Source organism: Erinaceus europaeus, chromosome 12 (genome assembly GCF_950295315.1).
Source record: "Erinaceus europaeus chromosome 12, mEriEur2.1, whole genome shotgun sequence".
In the NCBI taxonomy this organism is placed as follows: domain Eukaryota; kingdom Metazoa; phylum Chordata; class Mammalia; order Eulipotyphla; family Erinaceidae; genus Erinaceus; species Erinaceus europaeus.
In genome coordinates this window covers 38,997,072-39,020,814 of record NC_080173.1, presented here as the reverse complement: position 1 = coordinate 39,020,814, position 23,743 = coordinate 38,997,072, and the positions used below count along the sequence as shown (strand labels likewise).

General features: G+C 43.3%; 1 protein-coding gene and 1 long non-coding RNA gene across 5 annotated transcripts in view; one reads left to right on the top strand and one right to left on the bottom strand.

Annotated features, from left to right (window-relative positions):
* Window positions 1-1,966: 1,966 nt before the first annotated feature.
* LOC132541884 (uncharacterized) lies at window positions 1,967-21,842 on the bottom strand. Its single transcript, XR_009552985.1, has 3 exons — window positions 21,492-21,842; window positions 13,184-13,301; window positions 1,967-2,306 (listed from the first exon to the last, which is right to left on the bottom strand). It is a non-coding gene; the product is annotated as an uncharacterized LOC132541884 (long non-coding RNA).
* The window catches only part of SPECC1 (sperm antigen with calponin homology and coiled-coil domains 1), a 340,972-nt gene continuing 338,356 nt past the window's right edge, over window positions 21,128-23,743 (top strand). For 3 of the 4 annotated variants that reach the window (XM_060203154.1, XM_007526170.3, XM_016189603.2), the window contains exon 1: window positions 21,128-21,215. The gene's annotated coding sequence lies outside the window, so the exon portion shown is untranslated. The remainder of the gene's footprint in view (window positions 21,216-23,743) is intronic. The other variant, XM_060203153.1, reaches the window with a different exon arrangement.

The following is a 23,743-nucleotide window of genomic DNA, read 5'->3' as shown; positions in this document are numbered from 1 at the left end:
AACCAGGATCCTTACACTGGTTGGGGTGATTCACGCCATCTGCGCTTAACCTGCTTCGCTAACACCCGCCCCCCTAAAATCACTTATTAAAAGAAATAATTTCTATACTAATAATAGATTGACATGAGATTTTAAAATATTTAGTGCCGGGAGTTCGGTGGTAGCGCAGCAGGTTGAGCGCACATGACACAAACGCAAGGACTGGCATAATGATCCCAGTTCGAACCCCTGGCTCCCCACTTGCAGAAGTGTCGCTTCACAAGAGGTGAAGCAGGTCTGCAGGTGTCTATCTTTCTCTCCTCCTCTCTCCATTTCTCTCTGTCCTATCAACAAGCACGACAACAATAACTACAACAATAAACAAAACAAGGGCAACAAAAGGGAATAAATATTAAAATATTTAGTGCCAATAAGATTAAAACAATTTGAAATCACTTTATACAATTAATTGACTCAGTATTAAAAATTTTTCGATAGAGAATCAAACTTAACCCCACGACAAAAAAAAAATCTGCTGAATCTTTTATGCTCACAAGTAAGATTCTCTGTCTTATTTAGTCACAGATACCTCTCCCTGTTTATATATATATATATATGGTGCCTTTGGGTGTTTACAGAGCAAGGTAAATATGGATTATCTAATGTTTTCACATGTGTAGTATATACATGTGCCTATCTGTAAGATAAAGAGACTTAATTTTCAACAAGTAGATAAATTACTATAGTAATTTTATTGTACAAAACTAGTAAATGCAGACATGTCAGTTCTGTTTCATAGAATATGAGCCAACATCCCTATTAAGCTCCATTCTCTTCAAAACATTACTATGAAAGTAAAATTAAAAAAGAAGTAGCAGTTTATGATAGATTAAAAATGATAGTTCCATAAAATAAAGAAAAACTAAGTTATCAACTAAGAATGTTGTATTATAATCATGTAAAAAAATGAGTAAGAATACTCCCCTGGCCATCTCCACAGTGCCCCTCCCCAGGCCTCTTGGTCTTCTATTTTTTGTCATTTGTATGACTGGAAAGAGCAAAATCAGCTGCCTCCCCAACCCCTCGTGAAAAGTAGAAAAAGCCAATTCTAAGACTCCATCCCAGACATGGAAAACTCTGGGAGTGCTGCCTAGTAATCACCTTTGACCTGCTTTCCAGGTACAGACTAAAATTTAATAATCATCGATCAAGGGAAGAGGCTTCTTAGAAGTCTGAGGTGCTTGAGGAATTACTATGAAGCTCTGATTGTTCAGGGACCTCAGAGAGCTCCTAGAATTGGGAGCAAGGTCTTATAGACCTCCAAAGCACCAATCTTGACTTTCTTCTATGCCAGGCTTTCTATGCTAGATAGACACTAACATTTTGCACTGTGTTAAATACAAATCTTGCTGTGATGGCAATAATCTTATTTGAAAAAGGAGGAAACCTAACTTTAGAATCACTGGTTTCCCCTGTACTATCAGATCTGGAGGTGATGGAGGTAGAATTCAAAACTCCGTAAGTTGACTACTGCTTAACTTGCTAGGCCTTTGAAAAGAGAAGCACAGCATGGCTGTACTCCTTCTTACCCTGGGCTTCTTGAATTATCTGCAGAAGTTAGTATTTGCTTAAATTTCTCAGTTAGTGTACTTGCTGAAATAGTAATCTTGACTTAGCAACTAGGCCCACAGTCTGTTAATGTACCAATAGTGCTCAATAGTCTTATAGTAGCATGACAATAACATGTAGATAAGAATACACATATAAATGAGATGACAATTTGTTACCTGGTGGTTTTTATCTAGTTACAACATATAGAAATTCAATTATAACATTTATTCATTCATAATTATTTTTCCAAATTAAGCAATCTTAAAATTATTTCCAAATGAAACTCCAGTTCACATGATACTCAAGTGGGAAATTAAGAGACATGTAATTTAGAAACAGGATAATTATATTCATTTCTTATATAACTTTTATTTATAAAAAGGAAACACTGACAAGAACCATAGGATAAGAGGGGTACAACTCCATACAATTCCCACCACCAGAACTCCGTATCCCATCCCCTGCCCTCAGAGCTTTCCTATTCCTTATCCCTCTGGGAGCATGGAATAAGGGACATTATGAGAAGGTGGAAGGTCTGGCTTCTGTAATTGCTTTCCCACTGGACATGAGCATTGACAAGTGGATCCATACTCCCAGCCTGTCTCCCTTTCCCTAGTGGGGCAGGGCTCTGGGTAAGTGGGGCTCCAGGACACATGGTGGGGTCGTCTGCCCAGGGAAGTCCAGTTGGCATCATGGTAGCATCTGGAACCCGGTGGCTGAAAAAAGAGTTAACATACAAAACCAAACAAATTCTTGACTAATCATGAATCTAAAGGCTGGATTAGTGCACATAAAGATTTGGGGGAGTCTCCATTTTGTAGATAGTTAGTAGGCCTATTTTAGTCATATATTCCAAAGGGCCAATGACTATACCTTGTGGGTTTTTTTTTCTGAGCCTGACATCTGATACGTAGGTGGATCCAAGTTATTGTCTGAGGAGATGATGTCATGGCTGGAAAAAGGACCAGAAAGCTGGATCAGGGAAGAGAGTAGCTCCCTAATATGGGAAAGGGGTGTAAATATTGTTGACTGCAAACACTATCAATTTGATGTGATGTGGGGCCCATATTCAGCTTAGGACCCTATGTGACCTTTGCATCACTGTAGATCTGAGCTCACATTGTGTGGTCATGAGTAGGAATGTTCCAAGCTGCCCCAATTTCAGAACCCATCTCCCTCAGGTGGAAAATAGAAGATGTTGTCCAGCCTCCCTTCAGAGGATGGAACATTCTCTACCATTGTTGATCTATGTTGAAGGCAAGGTCCTATAAAGGCCCACAGAGGGGTCTATTGTGTTGTTTCTGATAGAGATGACCAGTAACAATGGAGAGAAAGATTTATTCGAGGTCTAGGCCCATCTTATTTGTTTGGGAATCTCAGGACTCCCCGACTAGGGCCCCAGCTGACAGGGTGGCCAGATAGTGACTAACGTGTCATTGTTAATGTATGCCAGTTTCTTGCCCTTATTCAGCTTTTTTAGTCCTTGCTTTGATAAGGTTAGCTTTGGAGTGACTGAGGAAAGTTTAATAGGAAGTTTGGTGAGATGGGATAATTATAATCTGTTGAAGTGATCGGTGATAACTTTGTTGTCATTTTTTCCCTGCGATAGACAATTATTGCAAATATATGTGTCTTTTCATTCAGTCAAAACAGTGAAGTAGTGCTCTGACCTCTCCTGCACTCTTAAGATCTTTTAAATCTCTTTAAAGTAAAAAGGAGTTACAGAAAATAACCAGTGGCAATGAACAGGTTCTTTTCTCTGTATCTGACTACCTGTCTCACAAGAAGACATAAGGTCCTAAAGAATTTTCCCCTCACCTCCACCTTCTCCTAAGGAAGTAGCAGGAGGAGTCCCTGTGAATGTGTGGAGTCATTAGAATATCTTCCTGTCAGGGGTCTTTTGCATCTTTTTCACTCCGTCTGCCAAGTGCACAAAACTCTAGGATACCAACAACTGTTTGTTTTTGAAAAAAAAAAAGTCTTTTTTTTTTTTTTTTGCCTCCAGCTTTATCGCTGGGACTCTGTGCCTACACTAAGAATCCACTGCTCCTTTTTTCCCTTTTGTTGCCCTTGTTGTTTATTCTTCTTATTATTTTTTCATTGCTGTCATTGTTGTTGGATAGGACAGAGAGAAATAGAGAGGGGAAAACAGAGAGAGAAAGATAGACACCTGCAGACCTACTTCACATCTTGTGAAGTGACACCCCTGCAGGTGGGGAGAGGAAGGGCTGGAACAGGGATCCTTATGCTGGTCCTTGCACTTCGCACCATGTGCACTTAACCCACTTTGCTACCATCTGACTCCCCTCTTCTTTTTTTTACCGTGTAGTTGAGACACGATGAGCAGTATAGGGTTTATTTATAGCTTCTGTTTTTTCTTTTTTTTCCATTACTAAATGATAGAAGAGATCTTGTTTCACTATGCTGTAGTTATTTCACATAATATCAGAGAAACAGGATAAATGCATAAATCCTAATGAGCACACAAACTGTGCAGTAATTTATGTGAGATTGGCAGTTATTAAAGGTGATGCCTTTCCTGCAGTGAATCCTGAAAAGGAGAAGGAAAGAGGAGACAGTGAAAATATCTTTATTTTTAATATACACTGCCCTTCAGTTCAAAATGGATGAAGCAGGAGGTGATTATGCCTCTGTTCATCCTCTCCCGGAGCTTTCACATTTGTCTTTCTGCCATTCACCATCCCCATCTTGTTGGGAGACTCAATTAGTATTTAATCCAAGTATAGATGGCATGGTTATGCCTAGGTGGTGGCACAATGCATAAAGAACATTAGTGTCGCAAGGATGAAGTCCCAGATTGGATCACTGGAACCACATAGGACAGAGTGATGTTTTCTTTTTTATTTATTTTATTTTATTTTATTTATTTATTTATTTAAGAAAGGATTAATTAACAAAACCATAGGGTAGGAGGGGTACAACTCCACACAATTCCAACCGCCCAATCTCCATATCCCACCCCCTCCCCCAATAGCTTTCCCATTCTCTATCCCTCTGGGAGCATGGACCCAGGGTCATTGAGGGTTGCAGAAGGTAGAAGGTCTGGCTTCTGTAATTGCTTCCTCGCTGAACATGGGCGTTGACTGGTCGGTCCATACTCCCAGTCTGCCTCTCTCTTTCCCTAGTAGGATGGGTCTCTGGGGAAGCTGAGCTCCAGGACACATTGGTGGTGTCTTCAATCCAGGGAAGTCTGGCCGGCATCCTGATGATACCTGGAACCTGGTGACTGAAGAGAGTTAACATACAAAGCCAAACAAATTGTTGAGCAATCATGGACCCAAAGCTTGGAAAAGTGGAGAGGAAGTATTAGGGAGGTACTCACTGCAAACTCTAGTGTACCTCTGCTTTCTTACTTTGGTGCCATACTCCAAACTCAGTCAATTTCTGCTTTGCGTTTCTACTTCTTCTTCTTTTTTTTTTTTACATGCATAACATTCCCCAGATTCCCATTTAACAATACAACCCCCACTATTTCATTCATCATTTTTCATGGACCTGTATTCACCCCACCCACCCACCCACCCACCCCAGAGTCTTTTGCTTTGGTGTAATACTCCAATTCCATTTCAGGTTCGACTTGTGTTTTCTTTTCTAATCTTGTTTTTCAACTTTGGCCTGAGAGTGAGATCATTCCATATTCATCCTTCTGTTTCTGACTTATTTCACTCAACATGATTTTTTCAAGGTCCATCCAAGATCGGCTGAAAACGGTGAAGTCACCATTTTTTACAGCTGAGTAGTATTCCATTGTGTATATATACCACAACTTGCTCTGAATGACTCTGAAAATGTCCAATAGTTCTAGGTTATCTATCTCTTCATTTAGCTCCCTTATGTCTTTACTGATTTTCTTCCTGGATGATCTGTCAAGTTGAGATAGTGGGGTGTTGAAGTCCCCTACTATGATTGTGTTACTGTTAATATATTGCTGTAGCTCTTTCAGTAGAAGTTTGATGTATTTAGATGGCTTCTCATTGGGTGCATAGATATTAATAATTGTTAAGTCCTCTTGATTGACTGATCCTCTGAGCATTAAGTAGTGTCCATTCCTATCTTTTTTAATCTTATGTATTTTAAAGTCTATCATGTCAGATATGAGAATAGCTGTTCCTGCCCTTTTTTGTGGGCCATTGGCTTGAATGATAGTTTTCCATCCTTTCACTTTAAGTCTGTGTTTGTCTTGTTACGTTAGGTGAGTTTCCTGTAGACAACATATTGTTGGGTTGTGTTTTCTGATCCATCTTCCTACTCTGTGTCTTTTAATAGGTGAATTCAGGCCATTCACATTTATTGATATCAAAGATTGAAGATATTTTAACGCCATTCTTGTAGAGTTTTAGAGTGTTTTGATATATGTTCTATTTGTGGTGGTCTGGTTGTTTATAGGAAACCTTTCAGAACTTCTTTCAAGGCAGGCTTGGTGATGGTTGCTTCCTTCAACTGTTGCTTGTCTGAGAAGGTTTTGATGCTTCCATCTAGTCTGAATGACAATCTAGCAGGATATAGTATTCTTGGCTGAAAGCCTTTCTCATTGAGCACTCGATAGATATCTTGCCATTCTCTTCTGGCCTGGAGTGTTTGTATGGAGAAGTCTGCTGCTAATCTTATGGGTTTTCCTTTGTAGGTGACTCTTTGTTTTTCTCTTGCAGCCTTGAGGATCCTTTCTTTATCCTTATTCCTTTCCAATCTAAGTATGACATGTCTTGGTGTCTTTAGGTCTGGGTTAATTCTGTTTGGGACCCTCTGGGCTTCTTGAATCTTTATGTCTTTGGTGTTGTCTAGACTAGAGAAATTTTCAGCTATTATGGCCTGGAGAATGCTTTCTTCCTCCCCTTCTCTTTCTTCCTCTGGTAAGCCAATAATGCGTATATTGTTTCTTTTGAAGTCATCCCATAGGACTCTGTTGTTGTTTTCAGCATCTCTTAATCTCTTTTTGAGATCTCTTACTTCTTTTTTAGTTGTCTCTAATTCATCCTCAATCTTGATAATTCTGTCTTCAGCCTCATTGATTCTATTCTCTCTGCCCTCTACTGCTTTCTGGAGTTCATCTATTTTGTTGCCCTGCTCTGATACTGTTTTAGCTTGTTCAGCTAGTTGCCTTCTTAGCTCAGCGATTTCAGCTTTCAGCTCTCTAATAACCATGAGATTATTAGAATTTTCTTCCATATTCTCATTTGTTGTTCCTGCATTTCTGATTACAATTTTTTCAAATTCTTTACTCACTCCTGTTATTATTTCCTTGGCTAATGTTTGGATGTTGAACTCGTTGTTTTGTGCTTCACCCTCTGGAGGACTTTTAGCTGGACTCTTGTCCTGGTTCGAGTCTCCAATATTTTTTCTTGTTGTTTTAACCATTTTATATAAGTTAACAGTTTTTTCAATCCCTGAGTTGGAGTTCAGTGGTGTAAAAGCCTTTTTTTTTTCCCCCTGTAGGCTATGGGAGCCTGAGGGCTTTTAAACTATCAATAGGCTTCTTTGTTTAATCACTGACTCCTGACCAAGAAATAAAGCAGGGTGTGGCAGAGATAATCCAGTGGTTATGCAAAGAGACTTTCACAGCCCCTCAGCTATGCCACAGAGGTATAGGTCTTCTCCTGAGTTTCCCGGTTAGATCTCTGTGCCCTGGTGTCCCTCCCTGTTGCTGCTCCAGATTCTGAGGGTAGTAGCAATGGAGACTCAGAGTTGCACTTGGTGAGTCTCTGGGGAGTCCTTTCCTCCCTTCAGCTGTCCCCTTGTTGGTGGAGCAGACTGGAGGTGGTGTCTCCACTGACAAACTGTTGAACTGTGAGCAGTCAATCTCTCCTTAGGCCCCTCTCTCCTCTCTGTCACCAGCCACGCGTGTTTGTACTCACGGGTGATTTACTGGGTTCCTGTGGTCATTCTAGTCCTGTCTTGTTTTGGTCCGGGTGGTCTCCTTTGGTATTCCTAGTTGATCCGGGAGAGGATCCAGAGTGATGTTTTCAATATATTTCTCTTACACACACACACACACACACACACACACACACACACACACACACACCCCTTTTTAAAAAACATAATCTTTTATATTCATTTTGGATAGACACTGAGAGGGAAAAGGGAAATTGAGAGTGAAAGAGAGACACCTACAGCACTGTTCCACTACTCATGAAGCTTCCTCCTGGCAAGTGGGTGTGGGACTATGCGTAAGCTTGGTAGAGCTTAGGGAAAACTCCCCCCATCCCTGGATGGAGGTCTGGGAAAGACACCCCCTTGTTAGCCTCTCTCACGGAGATGAGCAAAGGGGAAAAAATCTCTCAGACTCAGTTTCCCCTTATCAGACTCTCAAGCCCACAGAGATCTCACTGTTTCTCCCCGCTAACTGAAGGCCACATGGCTGCCTGCTTTAAGGTTCACTCAGAGTTCACATAGTCACCCAGAGTTCACATAACCACCTCACTTTTGATCACTAAAGAGAACATACTCAATCAGACACCTCCCTGACATCAGTCAGTGAAGCCCCAAGAACACTATTTCCTTATATCCTTTGATATGATGATTTATATCAAGCTTGTTTATCTTCTCTCTATCTCACCCTGCTGGTTTAACCCCTATGCTTCTCTCAAATGCCTTTAGATAATTAACCTGTTTGCATCATGGAGAATACTTGTTTTTTTAAATTTTTTTTATTTTTGTTGTATTTATTTATTTAGTCCCTTTTGTTGCCCTTATTGTTTTGTTGTTGTAGTTATTATTTTTGTTGTTACTGATGTCGTTGTTGTTGGATAGGACAGAGAGAAAAATGGAGAGAGGAGGGGAAGACAGAGAGGGGGAGAGAAAGACAGACACCTGCAGACCTGCTTCACCACCTGTGAACCGACTCCCCTGCAGGTGGGGAGCCGGGGGCTTGAACCGGGATCCTTACACCGGTCCTTGTGCTTTGCGCCACATGCGCTTAACCAGCTGCGCTATCGCCCGACTCCCGGAGAATACTTGTTTTGACCTTTATGTATCGCATCAATTCTTGTCATACCAGCCCCCTACCATAGGATCAAGCTGACCTTTAAGAAACCTGTAATTTCTGATGTATTTGAAAAATGTTCTTTGTCTGGATCCCTATTTAAACCCAAGCCCACCTTTCAATAAATGAGAGTGTTCCAATTCTCCCCAGTGTCTCTTGCCTATAACGTTGAGTCCCTTGAGCTAGGCAAGGGAGAACCAGTAGTTTACCTTCCTTGCTGAGAGTCACCCCGCATAAATGCCAGCAAGTGGGGACTGGAGACTTCAACCCAAGTTCTTGCAAATGGTATCAGGTGCATTCAACCAGATGTACCACCACCCAGCCCCTTTCATTATCTTTCTAATACATATACTAATAAATCTGTATAAAAACTTTCTGACATTGGGAGTTGGGTGGTAGCACAGTGGGTTAAGCGCACGTGGCTCAAAGCACAAGGATTGGCATAAGGATCCTGGCTCAAGCCCCTGGCTCCCCACCTGCAGGGGAGTCGCTTCACTCCCCTGTGAAGGTGAAGCAGGTCTGCAGGTGTCTATCTTGCTCTTCCCCTCTCTGTCTTCCCCTTTTCTTTCCATTTATTTCTGTCCTATCCAACAAAGACAACAACAACATCAATAATAAACACAACAATAAAAAACAACAAGGGCCACAAAAGGGGAATAAATAAATAAAATAAATATATTTTTAAAAAAACTTACTGACATTGGCTACTAGTTACTTAATAATTTTGATAACCTAACTTCTATATTCCTTGTAGAAATCACAGATACATTTTTAGGATTGTGGATGGGTTGCCTGTTAGTCAACCCAGCTTGTTATATAAAGAACAGATGAGATAGAGCATGTTCAGTCTGCTATGGCTGTAGACTATAAAAAAAGAGCAGGAAGGACCTTCTGGTATCCTGTGGTCCTATGCAAACAATGACTGAAGGTATGTCTCTGCAAACAAAGGAGTTTTCTCTAAACTCTGGCTATTGCACTTATAGCCAACACTTATTCTGTCTTTAGTAGAAACTTTCATGATCTGATGATCATAATGTGTCTGTACTGGTTCTTGAAGAAAGGAAAACAAAATACAAAATAACATTTAAGGTAGGACAACATTTATATGTGTTTCACAAAGTAATTCCCAGCTCAAATGTATATCTGGTGGGTGTTGGGGACTGAGCCTGAGACTTTTGGTCCCTCAGGCCTGAAAGTCTTTTTGCATAACCATTATGCTGTCTCTTCAGCCCCTCATTGGTTTTTAAAGTTACAAAATTAGTACTTGAGATTTTAAAGTCCACATCAAGACAAATAAAAGGTAGTCTAGGAAATGCTGCAGTGGATAAAGTACTAGATTCTTGGACATAAGGTCCTGAGTTCACGTCCCCACAGCACAAGTACCAGAGTGGTGTCTGGTCCCTGCTCTCTCTCTCTCTCTCTGCACACCTGTGATAAAGCACAAGGACCCCTGTTCGAGCCCTAGTTCCCAACTATAGGGGGGAAGCTTTGCAAGTGGTGAAGCAGTACTACAGATGTATTTCTGTTTCTATCTCTCTACTTCCCCTCTCCATTTATGGCTGTCTCTATCCAATGAATACATAAAAATAATAAAATTATTTTAATTAAAAAATAATTATTAGCCTTAAAACTAAACCCAAACACTGCAGAGTTCTCTCTGTGTGTGTGTGTGTGTGTGTGTGTGTGTGTGTGTGTGCACTTGAAGCAAGTTTCTTAAGTTACTTTAAGATGTAATCATAAGGGGGAGTCGAGCTGTAGTGCAGTGGGTTAAGTATAGGTGGCACAAAGCACAAGGACTGGCGCAAGGACTGGCATAAGGATCCCGGTTCGAGCCCTGGCTCCCCACCTGCAGGAGTCGCTTCACAAGCAGTGAAGCAGATCTGCAGGTGTCTGTCTATTTTTCTCTCCCCCTCTCTGTCTTCCCCTCCTCTCTCCATTTCTCTCTGTCCTATCCAACAACGACGACAACAATAACTACAACAATAAAACAACAAGGGCAACAAAAGGGAATAAAAAATAAAATAAAAAAATATGTAATCATAAATGTAAATGATAATACTTATTATTTTTTATACTGCCTGGGTTTCATTCAAATTTTGCACTTGCCTAATTCCACTGATTGTGGTAGACTTTATATTCTTTTTTCTTTTCTCTTTTTAATGTATTATTTATTAGCTATTTAATATTGTTACAAAAGTATAGTAAAATAGGCGTATAAATCCGTACAGTTCCAACCACCAGAGTTCTGTGTCTCTGTCCCCTCCACTGGAAACTGTAGTCGTTTTGCCATGATCACCAATATGGGCTGATTTTTTATCTGTCTATATCTTTGTGTCTTGATACTTATCTGGGGTGATGTGAAACACTGTTGTGACAACAGTCTTATTAATCAGTATTTCTACCATACAGTAATCTGGGAAAAAATAACTATAAACTCTAGTCTCCAAGTACAAATCCATCTCCTGTGTTTTCACTGTGCCTGCCAAATCCCACCACCAGTGCAGATGAAGCTAGAGGAGTCAGTCTGAGGAGAAGAGCTAAAGTGTTCCCTGGGACCCTGGCCCAGAGGCTATGTCAGGACTTTGGGCACTTGTGCTATGAAGTAGTGGGGCCCAGGGGGCCCAGGAGCCTGCTGCCTTTACCACCCTCCATTGGAATTAGCAGGAAAACCTGTGGCCAGTAGCCAGCTAAATAAGGGCCTGCACCTAACACACCTTTAAGTGGGATTTGAAGAAAAAAAAAACCTATGGCCTGGTGCCAGAGTAATCTCCTATGTGGTAGAGAGTTGGCCTAGCATGCTAGAGCTCCACAAGTCCAAAAACCTTGCAGGTCAAGGATAACAACTGAAGGATGCCTGCATCCACTTGAGAGCCCTTCAGAATTTCAGGGTGTCTTGGCTGGCTCCCCTGCTTGAGAGGGTCTTCTGAGGATGCAGGTGCTTCTGATGGAGAGGTCACCTGGGAGAGGCCCAGTGACAGGCTGCTGCTGGTACCATAGCCACACTCCAAGGAACCGCATAAGGCAGGTGCAACAACTGTACTTACGCTCCCATGTCTTGTTCATCTCTAACTCAAAGTTTAGATCCTCAATGCATTCATATCTTGACAGTACCTCCACTTCAGAAAGCCAACAACCTATCTAGATGACAGTATCCCTGGGATTCATTGGCTCAAGGAAGTGCCACCCACCACCACCATACCAAACACATGCCTCTAAGCTGGATCAGCTCTGCAGTTCTACTCTTACCCCTCATGCTGCCTGCCAGCTTCTATCTTTGCTCCCCTCTTTCTGTGTGCACCACAGCCTCTGTGTCTTCACTCTCTGGTAAGTTCAATAACACAAGACTCCTAAATTCTGCTCAAAACCACTGACTGGGGTGGGGGTGGATTTTAAAAACTCCCTTGTGAGTGGTAAAATAATGCAGGCACAAAGTCCCAGTTAAGTGGTCTAGTCTCCAAAGTCAGAAGCTGCATTGCTGCACAAAATCACATGGGGATACTGCCAATTTACTTGCAGTCAACTCTGGTAGAAAAATCCTTCTTAAGGAGGGTGGTGGTCTAGATAACATAATGGTTATGTAAACAGAGTTGATTTTGTTTTGTTTTGTTTTTGCCTCCAGGGTTATTACTGGGGCTCAGGGCTTGCACTTCAAATCCACTGCACCTGGAGGATATTTTTCAACTTTTGTTGCCCTTGTTGTTTATCACTGTTGTTGTTGTTATTACTGTGGTTGTTCTTAGATAGGACAGAGAAAAATATAGAGAGAAGACAACTGGGAGAGAATGATAAACACCTGCAGACCTGCTTCACCACTTGTGAAGAGATCCCCCAGCAGGTGGGGAACCGGGGGGCTTCAATCAGAATTCTTAAGCTGGTACTTGACCTTACCACCATGTGCAATTAACCCACTGCACTACTGCCAGGCCCCTGTGAACAGACTCTTAATGCTTGGGGCTCCAAAGTCCGCTGTTCAATACCTCCATACTACTATAAGTCAGAGCTGCACAATGTCCTAGTCAGGACACAAAATAATAATAAAGGAACTAGCTAGTAAGTTGTCTCCCAGCCCATTGAATTATTTTTTAACTATATTTGTTTTACTTTACTTTTTTAATCAGTTTAGTAATGAGAGAACGTTTTAAAGAGAGAAGGATGATAACTAAGAGGTAGTTGCTTCTGCCCAAGTACCTCTTTCTTATTTACTATTTCGACCTATTTTATTTCACTATTATCTTTAGGAATGAGAGCAAGAGACCCATGAGAAAGATGCAGAGACACTGACATGGGCAGGGAACTCAGAAGTTCCCTTTTTAGGAATGAGAGCTAGAGACCCATGAGAAAGATACAGAGACACTGACATGGGCAGGAACTCAGAAGTTCTGGGTTCAATAGGTCCATACCGCAAAAGTCAAAGCTAAACAATGCTCTAGTAGGGAAAATAATAATAAAAAAGGAACTGGACCCCAAGCCTCATGGTCCCGGGTGCCCTTTGAAGTTCACGTTCAATCCCTCCGTACCACTCACTATAAGTCAGAGCTGAACAGCTCGAACTTACTTTTAGGGATAAAAGTAATAATAAAGGATCAGCACCCCAAGCCTCCGTTCTCTGGGGTATTCAAGTTCCAGGGGGCTCTTGTGGTTCCAAGGGCCCTCTGAAGTGCTGGCTCCAATCCCTCCATATCACTGTAATTCAGAGCTGAACAGAGTCCTAGCAGGGAAAAATAATAATAAAGAAACAGCACCACAAGCCTTACAGACTCTGGGCCCTCGAGATCCCGGGGCCCTCTGAAGTCCTATGTCCAATCCCTCCACACAACTGTAAGGCAGAGCTGAACAGTGTACTAGTGGGGACAAAAATAATAATAAGGGAACAACACCCGGGGTCAACGGGACTGCAGCGGGTTAAACACACATAGCACTAAGCAGAAGGTCTTGCCGAAGGATACCGGTTCGAGACCCCGGCTACCCATGTGCATGGGTGTTGCTTCACAAGTGTTGAAGCAGGTCTGCAGGTGTCTATCTTTCTCCCCCCTCTGTCTTCCGCTTCTTTCCTATACAATAACAACAATAACAAAAATAAAAATAACAACAATTAACAACAAGGGCAACTAAAAGGAAAAATTGGCCTCCAGGAGCAGTAGATTCATAGTGCAGGCACTGAGCCCCAGTGGTAATCCTGGAGGCAAAGAAAATAAAAATAAAATAAAATAAAACGGAACAGCACCCCAAGATGGCGAAAGCAGGGGCCCACACAATCCGGGGGACCTCTGAAGTCCCGGGTCCAATACCTTCATACTACTATGGGTTAGAGCTGAACAGTGCCTAAGGAGGGAAAAAAATTTAAAAAAGGAACAGGACCCCAAGCCTCGCTGTCCTGTGGGACCTCTGAAATCCCAGGTCCAATACATCCATACCACTGCTAGTCAGAGCTGAACAGTGTACTAGTGGGGACAAAAATAATGGAAAAAGACCCCAAACCTCGCGGTCAGGGGGCCCTCAGGGTTTCCGGGCCCGGGCCCGGGTGCCCTCTGAAGTCCCAGGTCCAATCCTTCCATACCACTATGAGTCAGAGCTGAAGTGTCTTAGTAGAGCAAAATTTAAAAAAAGGGAGCACCAACCCAAGCCTCGCTGACCCAGTGGCCTCTGAAGGCCCAGGTACAATCCCTCCATACTACTATAAGTCAGAGCTGAACAGTGTCCTAGTAGAAGAAAATAATAATAAAAAAATAGTAATGTTAATATTAATAAAGGAACAGCACCCAAAGTTACAGACCTGGGAGCTACCTGAAGACCCAGGTCCAAATGCTCCATACAACTATAAGTGACAGCCGAACAGTGTCCTAATAGGGGAAAAAAGAAAAGTAATAATAAGGGAGCAGCATGGCAAGTCTCATGGACCCAGGGGCCCTCTGAAGGCCCAGGTCAAATCCATCCATACCACTATAAGTCGGAGTTCAACTGTGTCCTAGTAGGGGAAAATAATAATAATAATAATAATAATATAATGGAGCAGCACCCAAAGACTCGCAGACCAGGGGCCCCACTGAAGGTTCAGGTCCAACCCCTCCATACCACTATAAGTCAGAGCTGAACAGTGTCCTAGTAGAAGAAAAAAATATAATAATAATAAAGGCACAACACTCCAAGCCTCTCAGACCTGGAGTCCCTTAGAAGGACCAGGTCCAACCCCTCCATACTACTATAAGTCAGAGCTGAACAGTGTCCTAGTAAGGGCAAAAAAATAATAATGGAGGGCAGTTTGGCAGTAGTGCAGAGGGTTAAGTGCAAGTGGTGCAAAGTGCAAGGACTGGCGTAAAGATCCCGGTTCGAGCCCTGGCTCCCCACTTGCAGGGGAGTCGCTTCACAAGCAGTGAAGCAGGTCTGCAGATGTCTATCTTTCTCTCCCCCTCTGTCTTTCCCCTTCTCTCTCTATTTCTCTCTGTCCTATCCAACAACGATAATAACTGCAACAATAAAACAAGGGCAACAAAAGGGAATAAATAAATAAATAAATAATAGTAATAATGGAGCAGCACCCTAAGCCTCGCGGGCCTAGTAGCCCTCTGAAGGTCCAGGTCCATCCCTTCATACCACTATAAGTCAGAGCTGAACAGTGTCCTAGTAGAAGAAAAGAACAGTAATAATAATAATTAAGGAACAGCACCCAAAGCCTTGATGACCCAGGAACCCTCTGAAGGCCCAGGTCCAATCCATTCATACCACTATGATTCACAGCTGAACAGTGTACTATTAGGTGAAAAAATAAAAAAAAAAATAATAAAGGAGCAACACCCCAAACCTCGTGGAACCAGGGGCCCTCTGAAGGACCAGGTCCAATACCTCCATACCACTATAAGTCAGAGCAGAACTGTGTCCTAGTAGGGGAAAATAATAATAATAATAGCACCCAAAGTCTCATGGACCTGGGGTCCCACCGAAGGCCCAGGAAAAATGCTTCCAACCACTAAAAGTCAGAGCTGAACAGTGTCCTAGAAGGGGAAAAATAAATCATAATATTGGAGCAGCACCTCAAGTCTTGCATACACTGGGGTTCTCAGAAAGCCCAGGTCCAATCACCCATAACACAATAAGTCAGAAATGAACAGTGTCCTAGTTGAAAAAAATAAAATAAAATAAAGGAGCAGCACCCCATCCTCACGGACATGGCGACCCTCTGAAAGCACAGGTTCAATCCCTTCATACAACCATAAGTCACAGCTGAGCAGTGTCCTAGTAGGGGGGAAAAGAAAAATAATAATAAAGGACCAGTACCCAAGCCTCACGGACACTGGGGTTCTCGGAAAGCCCTGGTCCACTCCCTCCATACCACGATAAGTCAGAGCTGAACAGTGTCCTACTAGGTGAAAATAATAATAAAGTAGCAGCACCCCAAGCCACACAGACATGGGGGCCCCGGGTCTCCTCTAAAGGCCAAGTTCCAATCTGTCTGTACCACTATAAGACAGAGCTGAACAGTGTCCTAGTAGGGAAAAAAGAAAAAGAAAAATAATAAAGGAGCAGCACCAAGCCTCTAGGACCCGGGGACCCTCTGCAGTCCTAGGTCCAACCCCTCCATACCAGCATAAGTCGGAGCTGAACAGTGTCCTAATAGGGGAAAAAATAAATAATAACAAAGGAGCAGCTCCTCAAGCCTTGCGGACCTGAGGACCCTCTGAAACAAGCTTCCCTTGTTAACTGCTTCAGCTCTCCTTCCCCTGCATGTGTGGAACGGGGCTCCAATCCTGTCTTTGTGCAGTTTCTGAATGCGGGCCCAGCAACAAGCACCATCTTTGTCCTTCGTTCTACCAGTTCAATCCCAGTTCCACCTGTGCATGCTCCCGCATTTGCTCTTCCTCCACCCTTTCTGTTCCTCTTCCTTTATTTTATCTCTTTTTTAACTTTTTAATATTTATTTATTCCTTTTTGTCGCCCTTGTTTTATTGTTGTAGTTATTATTGTTGTCATCATTGTTGGATAGGACAGAGAGAAATGGAGAGAAGAGGGTTAGACAGAGAGGGAGAGAGAAAGATAGACACCTGCAGACCTGTTTCACCTTCTATGAAGCGACTACCCTTCAGGTGGGGAGCCGGGGGCTGGATCCTTACGCAGTCCTTTGTGCTTTGCACCATGTGCACTTAACCCTCTGTGCCGCTGCCCGACTCCCTGTCTCTTTTTATCTGTACTTTTCCCCCTTTCTGTTTTTTATCTGCTCTTTCTCTTCTTCTTTTTTAAGATTTTAAAAATATTTTATTTATTTATTTATTTTCCCTTTTGTTGCCCCTGTTTTTAATTGTTGTTATAGTTATTATTATTGTTATTGATGTCGTCGTTGTTAGGATAGAGAGAAATGGAGAGAGGAGAAGAAGACAGAGAGGGGGAGAGAAAGATAGACACCTGCAGACCTGTTTCACCACCTGTGAAGCAACTCCCCTTCAGGTGGGGAGCCAGGAGCTCGAACCTGGATCCTTACCCCAGTCCTTGTGCTTTGTGCCATGTGTGCTTAACCCACTGTGTTACTGCCCAACTCCCTCTTCTTCATTTTCCTTCTCCTCCTCCTCCTCCTCCTCCTCCTCCTTTTAACCCATGGCAACGGTCAGTTCTGGCTTCTTTCCTGGAAGTAGGTTTGAATAGTGGCAAATCCTCAGCAGTAATTCTCCCCCATTTAGTCATGGACCCCAGACCTTCACTGAGAAAATCCATTCCCATGGTACTCTCCAGACCCAGAAAACCACCCAGAGCCAGTCACTGACCTGCTGGTGCTCATGACAATCAAGTCTGCAAACACTGTAGCTAAATGCTTTGGTTGAATGGGCTCAGTCCCACAGCTCACAAGATAGTCAGCGCCATAACTAGTGGCTGAAGAGGAAAGGTCTGAGTCTTGGAAATCGGTAGAACTCCTGTGTATCTGTGTCCAGGTAACAATTCTTCTGGGGTAGCTATTTCAAAGCCAGCTGCTTTAAAGTAAATGGTTTCTAAAGGATCAAAATGGTTTCTAAAGGATCTTACTTTTTTCTTTCTTAAACCAGCACACTGCTCAGCTCTGGCTTATATTGGTAAAGAGGGTTTAAATTTAGGACTTTGGAGCCTCAGGCAAGAGAGTCTCTTTGCATAACCATTATGCTAACTAACCCACCCAGGCACCTTTTTTTTTCTTTTGATTGTTTCCTAAACATGGAAAACAGGAATTTATGATGGAATTTGTTAAAGCCATTTTATTTACAATCCTAGTGGGAACATTTCTAAACTTTATCTTTGAAATGAAATTCCTTTCTGCACATTATATTTCCTACGCTATGTCTATAGCATATATGTTTAATTTTACTTTTCTTGGTGTTAGCACAATCCCAATATGCTATGTGATTTTAATTATTACTCTACTATTCATTCATTCAGATATCAAAAGACCACAAACAGGTCAATTTAACTACTAGCATCCTGCCTTCTCCCTATATATATATATACATATGAATCATCTATTGATTCTTTTATGTGTCATAAATTGCACCTTGGCTCACTCCTCAGCCTAGATGATCATTTCCAGTATTGGTGAGTCTGCGAACAAAGACAGACACTCAATGCCATCCCTCACTCTGAATTAGACAAAACAAATGATATTACAGGAGCCAGTGGTGGTGTATTGTGTTGAGTGCACTTTACCATGTGCAAGGACCCACGTTTGAGTCCCCAGCTCTCACTTTCAGGGCAAAAGCTTCACAAATGTTAAAGCAGGGATGCAGATGTCTCTCTCTCTCTTCCAGCTCAACTCCTGGGTTTCTATATCTGATAAATAAATAACCAAAAATGTAGTATCATTTAATTTTTTTTCCTAATCTTTATTGGATAGAGACAGCCAGAAATTGAGTGGGAAGGGAGAGAGAGAAAGAGAGAGGGAGAGACACCTGCATCCCTGCTTCACCACTCACAGAGCTTTCCTCCTGCAGGTGGGGACTGGGGGCTTGAACCTGTGTCCTTGCTCATTGTAACATGTGCACTCAACCGGGAGCACCACCACCCAGCCTCATAATACCTATCTTGATTCAGACCATGGTCCTCCAAATGCCAAGTCCCAGAACAATGATAGTCAGTAGTTCACATTGGGCAGTATGCCAGCTTCACCCTGCTTAATCGTTTTGGTCTATTTACATAATCACTGTGTTACCTGGGAACCGCCCTGCCTACAGGGTATTGGTTTAATCCTCACTGGTTCATACTCTCTTTTTGCTCCACCCCCTCTCCTAGACACATCCTGATTTCCACCACTCTCTTTTTGCTCCATCCTCTCTATGTCACATCCTGTTTCCACCCTACTTGGCGAGTGTTTATACAGCTGCTCTTCTGATTGAACACACTTGGGATTGCCTTCTGGCTCCGAGAGTCCCAGAGTCTCTCTCCTGCGATGCTAGCCTGGCAGGAGTTCCTGATCCCTCTCCCACACAGCAGCCTAGGCTGGCTCCAGTCGAGTTCTCTCCAACCCAGAGAGCACTTGCTCGGGAAGAAGCACCCTCAGGCTATCCCGGCACAGACACACACATATGTACATACGCAATTGTATATATATGTGAACTTCCTCAGCATATATATAAAGTACATGTGTTTATGAGGATGTATGTGTATGTGTTTATACACACAGGTGGAAGGGCCGATGTGTACATACCACAAATACACATATATACATACATTTTACAACTATGGACAATTTAACACAGGATACATATTAAAGAGAGTCCGAGTTTTCTTCTTTTTTCTTTCTTTCTTTTTCTTTTTTTTTAATTGAAAGGGACAAGTATTGTCTAAACATTATGCCTTGAGAATGTCTCCTTTTTTAAATAAATTAAAAAATTTTTTTTTAAAAAAAGCAAACCTTCATCACAACTTCTCCCTTAGCCAGCAGCACTTGTTCCCCTATTGTCTAGCATCATTTGCTAGGATTGCTTGGTCTCTACTGCCTTAAGTATGGACCAGGGTTTGCTTTTACACTCCAGGCTGCACAAAGTCTTATGTACTACACAAAGACTGTGTCTGCAGTGGACATCAGGGGAACTAGAGCAGAGCAGGAGATGTGGAGTCCCTAAGTCTGAGCTCAGTAGCTTCACAGGAAGGCTGGAGGAGTGGTGAGTGGACACTGCATCAATGAGGACTAAAAAGAAAGGTACTGCCTGGCCTAGGACACAAATGTCTGGGTATTAAGCAGTATGCCTGGGTACCTCAGGACACATGTGTACATCTGTGTGCCCCCAATGCCATAGGTGTGTGAGGTGGGTGGGTGGTGTCTAAAGCATCTTAACTTTAAGGGCACCTCAGGATCACTTGAAAGGCTTTTGAAAATGCAGATTTATGGGCCTCACTCCTAAGGATTTCCCCCCCCCCACCAAGGTTATTGCTGGATTCCATGACTTCATAACTAACTCATGGCTCCCAATGGCCATTTCTTTCTCTTTTTGTTTGTTATGATAGAGACAGAGAGAAATAGGGTGGGGGGTGGCAAAGAGGAAATAAAAGAGGTATTTGTAGCCTACACTGTAGCTGGTGAAGCTTCCCCTCCAGGTGAGGGCTGAGGGTTGTATCTGGGGTCCTTATGCATGGTAACATGCGCTTTACTGGTTGAGCCATAACTTGCTCCCCTCCACCTAAAGATTAAAATATGTATATATATATATATATATATATATATATATATATATAATTTTATTTTAATGAGAGAGATGCAGATGGAATAATAGAGATTGAGAAAGAGACAGATTGGCTACTGGGCTGGTTGCTGAGCACTGTTCAGCTCAGGCTTATAGTGATGCTGGGAACTGAACCTGGGACCTCATAACCTCAGGCATGAAAGTTTTTTTCAGAATCTTTATGCAGTCTATCCAGTCCAAGATTTTTTTAAATTTTATTTTTAATGTTGTCAGTGGGGCTTCACTACTCCCAGCCAACTTTTTCAGATAGAGACAAAGAGTGATGGACACTACAATCCAGTCGCTTCCTCACATGCAGAGGGAGGCTGAGAACTAAACGTGGGACCATGCATGGCAAAAGCAAGTATCCTATTCAGGTAAGCTATTTTGATACACCCCTCTTCCCCTTCCAAGTTTTTTTTTTTTTTTTTCCAGCTCTCTGCTCAGCTCTGGCCTATGGTGGTAACGGGAACTACGATTTTTTAATACAGGATACAATAATACGCACAGTGGAGAATCAGCATTAAAAAAAAAAAACCTATTCATTATTATTACAGTTATTTTGAGAATTTGCATTTTTGCCAAGCTAAGGATGCTCCCTGAAGCTGCTGGGCCGGGCATAATACTCAGAGGATCCCTGATACAGAATAAGGTGTGTGTACATGGAGTAGCAGGGCTCGAACGCTGCATCCCAGCATTGTTAGCAGCTTCATGATGAGCCCCTGAGTGAGAGCACAAGCCGCTAGAAAGGACAGCACCAGCCTGCGGGAAGACTACGGCAGCGAGGCAGGAGACGCTAGGACTACATTTCCCAGGGAGCCCCGCGCGGGCTTGAGCGCGCCCCCTCGTGGCGGCGCGGGGAGGCGCCGGTACGATCCTGGGGACCTCGGGCAGACGCACCGAGAGCTTGGGGAACCGGCTGCGGGCTACGGCGGTAGGAGCCCAGCGGGACAGTGAGTCGGGGTTGTCCGGCCGCCTTTCCTAGGCACCTCTGCGGTGCCGGCGTCTTCCCGGGGGCAACCAGCAAGGCGAGGGGCGTGGGGTTCGGGTTGCTGTCCCGGGAGCCGGGACGTGGGTGGCAGTGTCCCCTGTCCACAGGGTGCCGCGCACAGCCCCGCACGGCGTCCTGCCTGGCCCTGCGGCAGGTGGCCGTCCTTCCGCCGGGGCCCGGGAGTGGGGGTGGCGCAGCATCCCTATACGGAGGGCCAGGTAACCTCCCCCCCAGCTACCGCAGCTTCGGCCTCCAGCCACCGGTGAGGGACAGCTGCTCCACCTCCTCGGTCTTGGCTTCACCGGCTCGGGGGCTGCTACGTGGGATTGGGGACCCAGTAACCTGCGTTGTCCTGGGCGTCCGCACTGCCGGGTTCCCCTCCCTGCGCAGGGGTGGAGCGGAGGACGCGGGTCCTGCCGCGGCTTGGTGGGTGCTGCCACCTGGGGCTGCACCCCGGGGACCCAGGTGTGTGTGTGTGTGGGGGGGGGGCGCCGCCTGAATGCAAGTAATGCCAGAGCACCCAGGCACACTTTTCTTCACAAACCATCTCTGAAAGAGGACCAGCCCCCATGTACTCCTTCCTTCAAGGGAGTTTGACTCCCGAAACCTCATTTGTGTTTTGTGGGTGCCCCTCTGGCCGGCACTTAAGTTTATATAATTAGCAGTGCACGACTCAGAAAAATAAAAAGTTCGATGCTGCGACGGTGTTCTACTTGGCCCTCTATCGGGAGGATTCTGTTGAACTGGTTGACATGCTTATTTATCCCCCGGTGGCTGCAGTGGCTGCAGGCAGCAGATAAACCCCCCCCCCCCCCGAAGATTGACAACTCAGCTCTTTAGAACCAGACTTGTCTGGGGGAGATTTTGCTTCCTTGGTTTTTAAAATATGATGTTGTTGTTATTTATTTCCACGTTGGGGATGGAAGAGGAGGAGGAGATCAAAAGCCTCTGAATCCTGAAAACTTAGAGAAGCTGCCTTTCCATGATGAATGATCCAAGCAGGCACGTTTAATTTGGTGATTTAAAACTAGATCAGAAACTGCACCTTTCTCCTTACAGCGCTATGGGGTTTTCATTTGGTGTGTTTGGTCGTTCTGGGCAGACAAGGTTATTTTGTAAGAAATCACAGGTGTGATTAAGCCATTGTCCGTGCTTCTTGTCTCTTCTCTCCCATTTACTACCGCTCCAGAGTTGACTATGAAATTGGCCATTTTAAAAATATTCTTATTTGTTTATTTTCCCTTGTTTTCTTGTTGTTGTAGTTATTGTTGTTGTTATTGATGTCATCATTGTTAGGACAGAGAAGTGGAGAGAAGAGCGGAAGACAGAGAGGGGGAGACAAAGACAGACACTTGCAGACCTGCTTCACCGCCTGTGAAGCGACTCCCGGGCAGGTGGGGAGCCGGGGGCTCGAACCGGGGTTCTTTTGTGGGTCCGTGTGCTTAACCCGCTGCACTACTGCCTGATTCCTGAAATTGGCTATTTTTTTATTTGAGGTTTTCTTTTCTTTTTTTTTAGGACAGTGCTTCCAGGGTATCCACTAAGTCTATTATTTTATGAATATAAGTCGGTTTTGATGGATGCCCAGTTACAAACAGGCTAAGGAGGTCAGGTATGGGTGTTGCTTCCCAGGTGCTTTTTGTACTAGGTATGTAGTCAATATGACGTTGTACTTTTCTTCTTAAATAATATAATATAGATTATGCTGTTAAATTTCCAGTCTCTTAAAATCCTAGGATAATTTAAGATTCACCCTGGGGTTGTCTGACAGACTTTATTAGGAAGCATTTGGTTGATGAGTTTGGTGCTTGTATTTATAAGTGAGATTGGTAAGTACACCTCCCCAGCCCCCATTTTGGTCTAGGTTCATAATTAGGGATGTGCTAGCCTCAGTGATTAAGTTGGGAAACGTTCCATCATTTTCAGTGCTCTGGAACAGAAGAATTATCTGTTCCTTGAAGTTTGGCAGACCTTTGCTGCAGTCTGTTTGACCTGCTGGTGGTATTTTTTTTTTAAAGCTGAAATCAGTATTCAGTTACCTTTTCAGTTTTTCTATGGTTGTTGATTTTTCAGGCTTTCTATTTCTTCAGTCAACCTAATGCTTAATTTTTTTTCTCAAAAATCATAACGTTATTTAAATGTACTATATTAGCATAATATATGTAAGAATGTTAAAATATACTTCCATACTTTTGGTGTGTTCTCTCTTCTTCTTCTTTTTTTTTTGTTCATACTTTTTTGGGGAGAAGGGATTAAAAACAATAGGTCATGGGGGTTGGGCGGTAGCGCAGCCGGTTAAGCACACATGGCACAAAGCGTAAGGACCAGCGTAAGGATCCTGGTACAGCCCCCGGCTCCCCACGTGCAGTGCGGTCGCTTCATGAACGGTGAAACAGGTCTGCAAGTGTCTATCTTTCTCTCCCCCTCTGTCCTCCCCTCTCTCTCTGGTCTATCCAACAAAAACGGCAGCAATAATAACAATAATAACCA